Here is a 6355-nt window from a genome sequence, read left to right as displayed (position 1 = left end):
CAGGGCCTTGGATGGTGCCTGGAGTGGACTCCAGGTTCCGTGCCTCTTGTCCCCACCGGTCTCTGCAGCCCGGGTGGTTCTGATTTGCAGCCATGGGCAGCTCTGCTCTCGAGTGACTGCCGCGGGGCTCCTCACGGTGCGACGGTGTCCTGGGAGTCCCTGAAGCCCGGGTTTCCCGCACAGCAGGCGTTAGGAAGCGGGTGCCAAAGCATAGAAGGACTGGCTTGTATTCGTCTGAATTATCCAGAGAAACACAACCAACAGGATAGGTGGAAAGAGATTTATCCTGAAGACCTGGCTCACGCACTTATGGAATGGGAAGTCCCGAGACCTGTCATTGGCAAGCTGAAGGCCCAGGAGAGCTGATGGTTTCGGTCCAGTCTGAGTCTGAAGGCCCAAGAACTGGAGAAACACCACTGCAGGTTCCAGCCTGAAGGCTGGAGATCCAAGAAGAGCTGGCATTTCAGTCCAAGCCCAAAGGCAGGAAAAGACCAAGGTCCCAGCTGCAGCAGTCACCGGAGGAGGCCTTCTTACTCAGCCTTCGGCTCTTTGTAGGCCCCCAGCTGATTGGATGAGGCCCACCTCCCTGCGGAGGACCATCCCTTCCCATGCTAATCTCACCTGGAAACACTCACAGCACACCCAGAACGATGCTGGGCCAAATGTCTAGGCACCCAGGGCCCACTCAAGTTGACACACGAAATTCACCGTTACAGTGCTCTCGGCCCTGACCCTGAGACCATCGCACATGGCATCAGAGGCTGTAGAGTGGGCCCCGCAGAAGACAGGAAGCAGATACCCTGGTGTTAGATGCAGTCAGGGTGTTCAGATGAGGATGACAGTGGACTGGAGCTGGGAGGCTGACAGGAGCCAGAGCAGCCTGGGGGCTGGCCACTGGCCTGTCCTTCCCGCGGGTGCAGTCTCCTGCACTCCGTGGCTGACCCATCCCTGCCCCGGGTCTCCCCCTCCCTCCTCTGCCACCTGGCTGCCACTGCCCAGCCTTCCACAACTGCCTCTCAACATCACCCCACCTGCAAATTCCTCATCTGCAGCACTGGGGTGCAGTCTGGCCACATCAGCGGGTGCAGTCTTATCTGCATATAAACCAGCCCACCCATGCAGCCAGCTTGGGATGAGAGGACAGTCATGACGTCCCCATGGCCCTTGGAAGGAGGCCTTTGGAAGAGGCAGGTCCTTTGAATTTGGTCTGGGGTCAAGGCTGCCTGCAGCTCCCTCCCCAGCCCCGTAGTGGGGGCTGTGTCCATGCATCAGAAGCAGCCGCTGCCTTTTCCGGGGGAAGCTGAGGGTGTGGCTCTGGGATGAGGATGAGGCTCCATCCTTCACTGTTGCAGGGACCAGCTTGGGAAGCTAATGCACCTTTTTCTCAAAACCAATTTCAAGTGGAAAGAAACTATAGGCACCTGTGCCTGTGTACATGCACCTACACAGCCGTGCTTACACAGGCACACACAGGGTGCCAGAAAGAAGAATCAAAAGGACAGGCCTCTCTTCTTCCCTGAGCCCAGCTGCAATGTCCTGTTCCCCTTGGCGGGGCCAGCCCAGGGGCCAGGCGGCCTCTACATAGGGCTGCCATGAGGCCCTTCCAGCTCCTGAAACTCCCTTACCCCACCCCACACCAGCTTATCCACAATGGGCCTGAGACCAAGAAACCAAAGGTGTGGGCCGCCGAGCTGCCCGCCTTAACGCGGACCAGACAGCGTTACTCCAGGCACCATTAGCAGCAAACACAGAGGCGACGTTCACCTTCTCACTGAGCCGTGAGCTTATCTGCCTTGGCCATCTCAGAAGCTAGCAGATCCCAGAAGGAAAGCCACATGTGAGTGGCCTGGATGGTCCTCGTGGGCCCCAGCAGCATTGTCCTTGAGGGAACTGATTCCTGAGACCAGGACGGGGCCGCTGGCTGCCTCCACCAAGCATGGGTCTGGCTGTCTACATCGCCGGACTCGGCTGCTGCGGCTAAGATGCTTTCATGTCCCGCGTTGGGCTGGTTTTCGCGCCAAACGCTAGCCCTGAACTGTGAGTCCTGCACAGCATATTCAGCAAGGACTCCTCCAGGTCCAGGCCAAGCATTGACACCCATGTTGGGCACCCACTTCTCCAGGCAGACTTCTCATCCCTCTGGCTCACCAGCTCAGAACGGCACGCTAAGTAAATTCCAGTGCTTACGACGTATCCACGTGAGGTCTTGGTACAATCCCAGAAACTTCCTTTGGAAAATGCATGAACATGGGACTGTCCTCATCACCCTGAGAGTTCAGGAGTGTCGCCTGCTCTGCATCACTCAGCAACCCATCCGTCTCCTGGTGACGGCAGGAGCCAGGCAGATGCCCCATCAGAGCCAGCTTTTATATTTGCTTCTGTTGTCCTGTAGCCCCTGAGTCATGGAACGCCCACCCTCCCCTTTCCAATCTAGACGCCACTGTTTAAGGGGGAAACGGCCTCCCAGAGATTTTCAGCTTCAGAAGAGAACCCAGAGGGGAAACTCTTGGGCATGATGAAGATGGAATGGGGACTGTCACACGCGTGCCGCTTGGCGTGAGGGCAAGTACAGATTCAGATGAGGGGAGGCTGGCCCGAAGCCAGGTCACTGCTGCATCTCAGAAAGACGTCAGAACCAGGCCCCAGCGGAAGCTCCTGGAGGTGCACAGCTGAGTGGTGCCGCGTATTTCTCATCATGTGCAGCCGTCTGATGGGCATCTGCCAGAAGCCACATGGCTAATATTTAAAATAGGATTTTAAATTTGCTGATTTAAATTTAATTTTAATAGGTGACTTTCGACTGAGCTTTACGTATTTGTGTCAGAGCTTTTAATTCAGCTTGGAACTGTTTGGACCCCTGCAACTACCTGTTCTTTCTCAGTTGTGGCTTTCATTTTCAAGAAGGAAGTCCTTCTGTTTCTCTGTGGCCATTGCTGATCACAAAGCTTAGCGATCTGGCTTCCTCTCAAAGCTGTGCAGATGGGAACCTCCGCCTTACCTGCTTTGACCCCAGCGTCTGGTCCTGAGGCCAGGGCTGAACACACGGCGTGTACAAGGCAAACCCAGTATCCGGGTGTTGAGTGGGTGTTTCAGGCAGCCAGTGTCTTGGTCCGCAATGGTTTACGTGGGTTTGCCCACCACTGAGCATCCCAGGACCTCATCAGACCCTTTGCAGAAGTGCTGGTGAATCCGACCCGCCCCCCAGCCCGCCACGCCCTGTCCCAGCATTTGCAGCTAGGCGGAACCTCTGAGCTCTCCCTTGCCCACGTCAGGCTGTTCCTTCCTTGGCCCCACTGAGGCTCCTTCCCTTGATGTTCTGGCCCAGCCCGGAAATGAGGTCAAGTTTCTGCTATTTATGTGTCTGCATGTGCGTGTGTTTGCGTGTGTGTGGACCTTGACCTCCAGGCAGTCCCCAGGGTACTTCTTGGCTCTGTGCGTGCGCTAAGAAAAACGACATGAGGGAAACACACCCAGATGCTGCCTGGGGAGTCTGGGTAGCTCTGAGCCTGGCCTGTACTGCTCCGGGCCTCTGAGCTTGCCTTCTGTTTCAGCGGCCGGTGGAGATCCTCCGGGCTGCTGAGCGGTGGAGCCGTGGCCCCTCCTCACCAGTCCCACCCCGGGGCTGTTGCTCCTCCGTCTTTTCCACTCGATTCCTGGCATTCGAGTTCTTGTGTTAAAAATGCTCCTGGGACGTCATCCTTGCGACAGCTCGCTTCAGTGGCAAGCCTGTGGCTTGTGGGTGGCAGTGGGTGGCTCTCTGCCCTCGGGGAGGTGTGGAGCATCGCTCTTACAATATAAAAGTCTCTCCTTCCACGCACACTCCCTTTCTGACACAGCAGGTCCCAAACCAGCCTGGCCTGCCAGCTCGTGCATAGGTGTTGGCACTGTAAATAAAACCCTGGGTGTGGCCACGGGCACCCAGGGAGCAGGCCCCAGGAATGACTGCTGTGGAATCTCTGTTGTCCGAAGCCTCCAAATACGGCCTCAAACAGTCTCACAGCAGCGTCCAAGATCAACAGCGGACGCATGTGAGTGCCACACGAGTGTACACAGCTCTTTCAATAGGTGTCAGAAGGCAGCTGCGACGCAGACTGTCAGCTCTGGGGCCAGACTGCGGGGGCTGCATCCTCATTGCCACCGGCGGGCTGTGTGGTCTTGAGCAAACGACTGACCCCCCCGCGCCTTCTTCCCCTACTGTGAGGCCTGGGACAGTGCCTGGTACACAGCTGGCGCTCAGTGTGCACAGCGGGTGTCAGCACCCCGCCACCCAGCGGGATTCTTTACAGCAGCTGCCTGCATTCATCCCAAGGAGCCTGGGGCTGGGGCATCCATTCACTGAGAGGTGAGACCTCCGATTCCACAGAGGAGCTGTGTGGGAACCACGCTTTGGTGGAGGACGTGGGGAGAGGACCCAGAGCCCAGCTTTGGGAGCTCAATTCTGAGATCCGTGTGGCCTTGGGGAAGGGGTGCTGGTGCTGCCAGATCTCTCCAGATGTAAAACAAGCCTTGCCTTGACCTGGGGGAGATCCCACGGCCTGCTCGCAGCCTGACCATACTGGGCCTATTTATCTGCCCTCACAGATGAAGTCACCCCTTTATTTAAAAAAAAAAACAAAAAATGAAAAAAGTCAGCAATTTGTCATCCCCCAATGCTGCAGTGTCTGTCAGAGTAGGCCTGTCCCAGGGCTGGTTCTCACTGATACCCCTGTGTCCCCTTCCACCCCCACGGTGGATCAGTGGCTGTGCCTCTGCTCCCACCCGCCACGCTCACCTTACAGTTTGTGTGTCTGTTAAGCTCTAACTCTGCCTCAACCCCAGGGTCATCTCTCTGGGCCCTCCCCAGGTCTCTGTCATCTCCCAGATTTGGGGGCACATGTGGCACCTGTTTGCCTCCGTGGGGGCTGCTGCAAGAAATGACCATGCACCAAGAGGCTGAAAACATAGAATTTTATTTCCCCAGCTCCAGAGGCCAGGAACCCAAAATCCACATGGGCTGTGCCCCAACTGGGGCTCCGAGGAGGGTCCTTCCTGCCCCAGTGGCTCCCGGGGCTGCAGGTGGTCCTGGGAGCGCCATGCCTGTCTGTGTCTCTTCTGCAGGTGGCCTTCTCTGTGTCATCTTCTCCTCTAAATGCACCTGTCACCAGGTTTAGGGCCCACCCTGTTCCAGGATGATCTCTTCTCAGATCACTCATCACATCTGCAAAGACACTTTTTCCACATAAGGTCACGCGCTCAGTCAGGTTCCAGGTGAATGTGACTGCCTGGGGAACGTGGGGGGCACTGGTCCACCCACCCCAGTCCCAGCGCAGGCCCAGCAAACAGACTCTGTAAGGAGCTGCCAGGAGGATCCTGGGACATCGCCTAGCCCAGGTCCCCATGGGACTGCCCGCTGTCCCTGCATCTCCATGCATCTCTGCGTGTCGCCAGCTGTGGCTGGAAGGAGATCCCGTGGCTGCTGAATACTTGGGGCTTCGAACTCTGCAGAGCCCTGAGCACGGCTGAGGTGGCCCCAGCCTCAGCCTGACGTCAGTGGGCAGCATTTCTCACGCTTTGTGTTTTGGAGCCTCCCGGGGTGCGATGTTTCATGGACTGAAGAAGCTTCCGGAAGCGCCAGGTCCCTGTTGAATGTGATACAATGTGGCCCAATATGGACACGCCACTGCCCACCCCACCCCAGCTCCGCAGTGAAGACAAAAGACCCAGACTGTGGACTTAGACAACAGAGACAGGCCCTGTCTTACTGGTGAGGACCGGAAATCAGGGATCATGGTGTCTGCAAGGCCGGCCCTGGGAGCCTGTGAGGAAAGGAGCCGCTCCCGGCCTCCCTCCCGGGCAGGGGAATGGTCTTCACATCCACGTGGCGTTCTCCCTCCCTGTGTGGGTGTTTGCATTCCCTTTATAATATGGACACCGGTCATATTGGATCAGGGCCCACCCAATGTCTCTGTTTAACCTTAGTCACCTCTTTAAAGGCCTGAGTTTCAAAAACTGTCACATTCGGAGGTACTGGGGGTTAGGGCTCCAAGACAGCTTCTTTTGTGGGTCACAATTCAGCCATAACAGGAGGTGCCCCAGATGGCAAGCACCTTGAGGTCTGCAGGAAGGACCCTCCCAGGCCGGGGGAGCACCGGTGTTTCGTATCACAGCATCCCCAGGAAGGACCCTCCCAAGGTGGGGGCAGCACAGGTGTTCTGTATCACAGCATCCCCAGGAAGGACCCTCCCAGGGCAGCACAGGTGTTCCGTATCACAGCATCCCCAAGAAGGACCCTCCCAGGCCGGGGGCAGCACAGGTGTTCCGTATCACAGCAGCCCCAGGAAGGACCCTCCCAAGGTGGGGGCAGCACAGGTGTTCC

This window comes from Colobus angolensis, unplaced genomic scaffold, assembly GCF_000951035.1.
Source record: "Colobus angolensis palliatus isolate OR3802 unplaced genomic scaffold, Cang.pa_1.0 Scaffold136, whole genome shotgun sequence".
NCBI lineage: Eukaryota > Metazoa > Chordata > Mammalia > Primates > Cercopithecidae > Colobus > Colobus angolensis.
The sequence above is the reverse complement of the archived record's forward strand: the minus strand, read 5'-3'. Positions refer to the sequence as shown.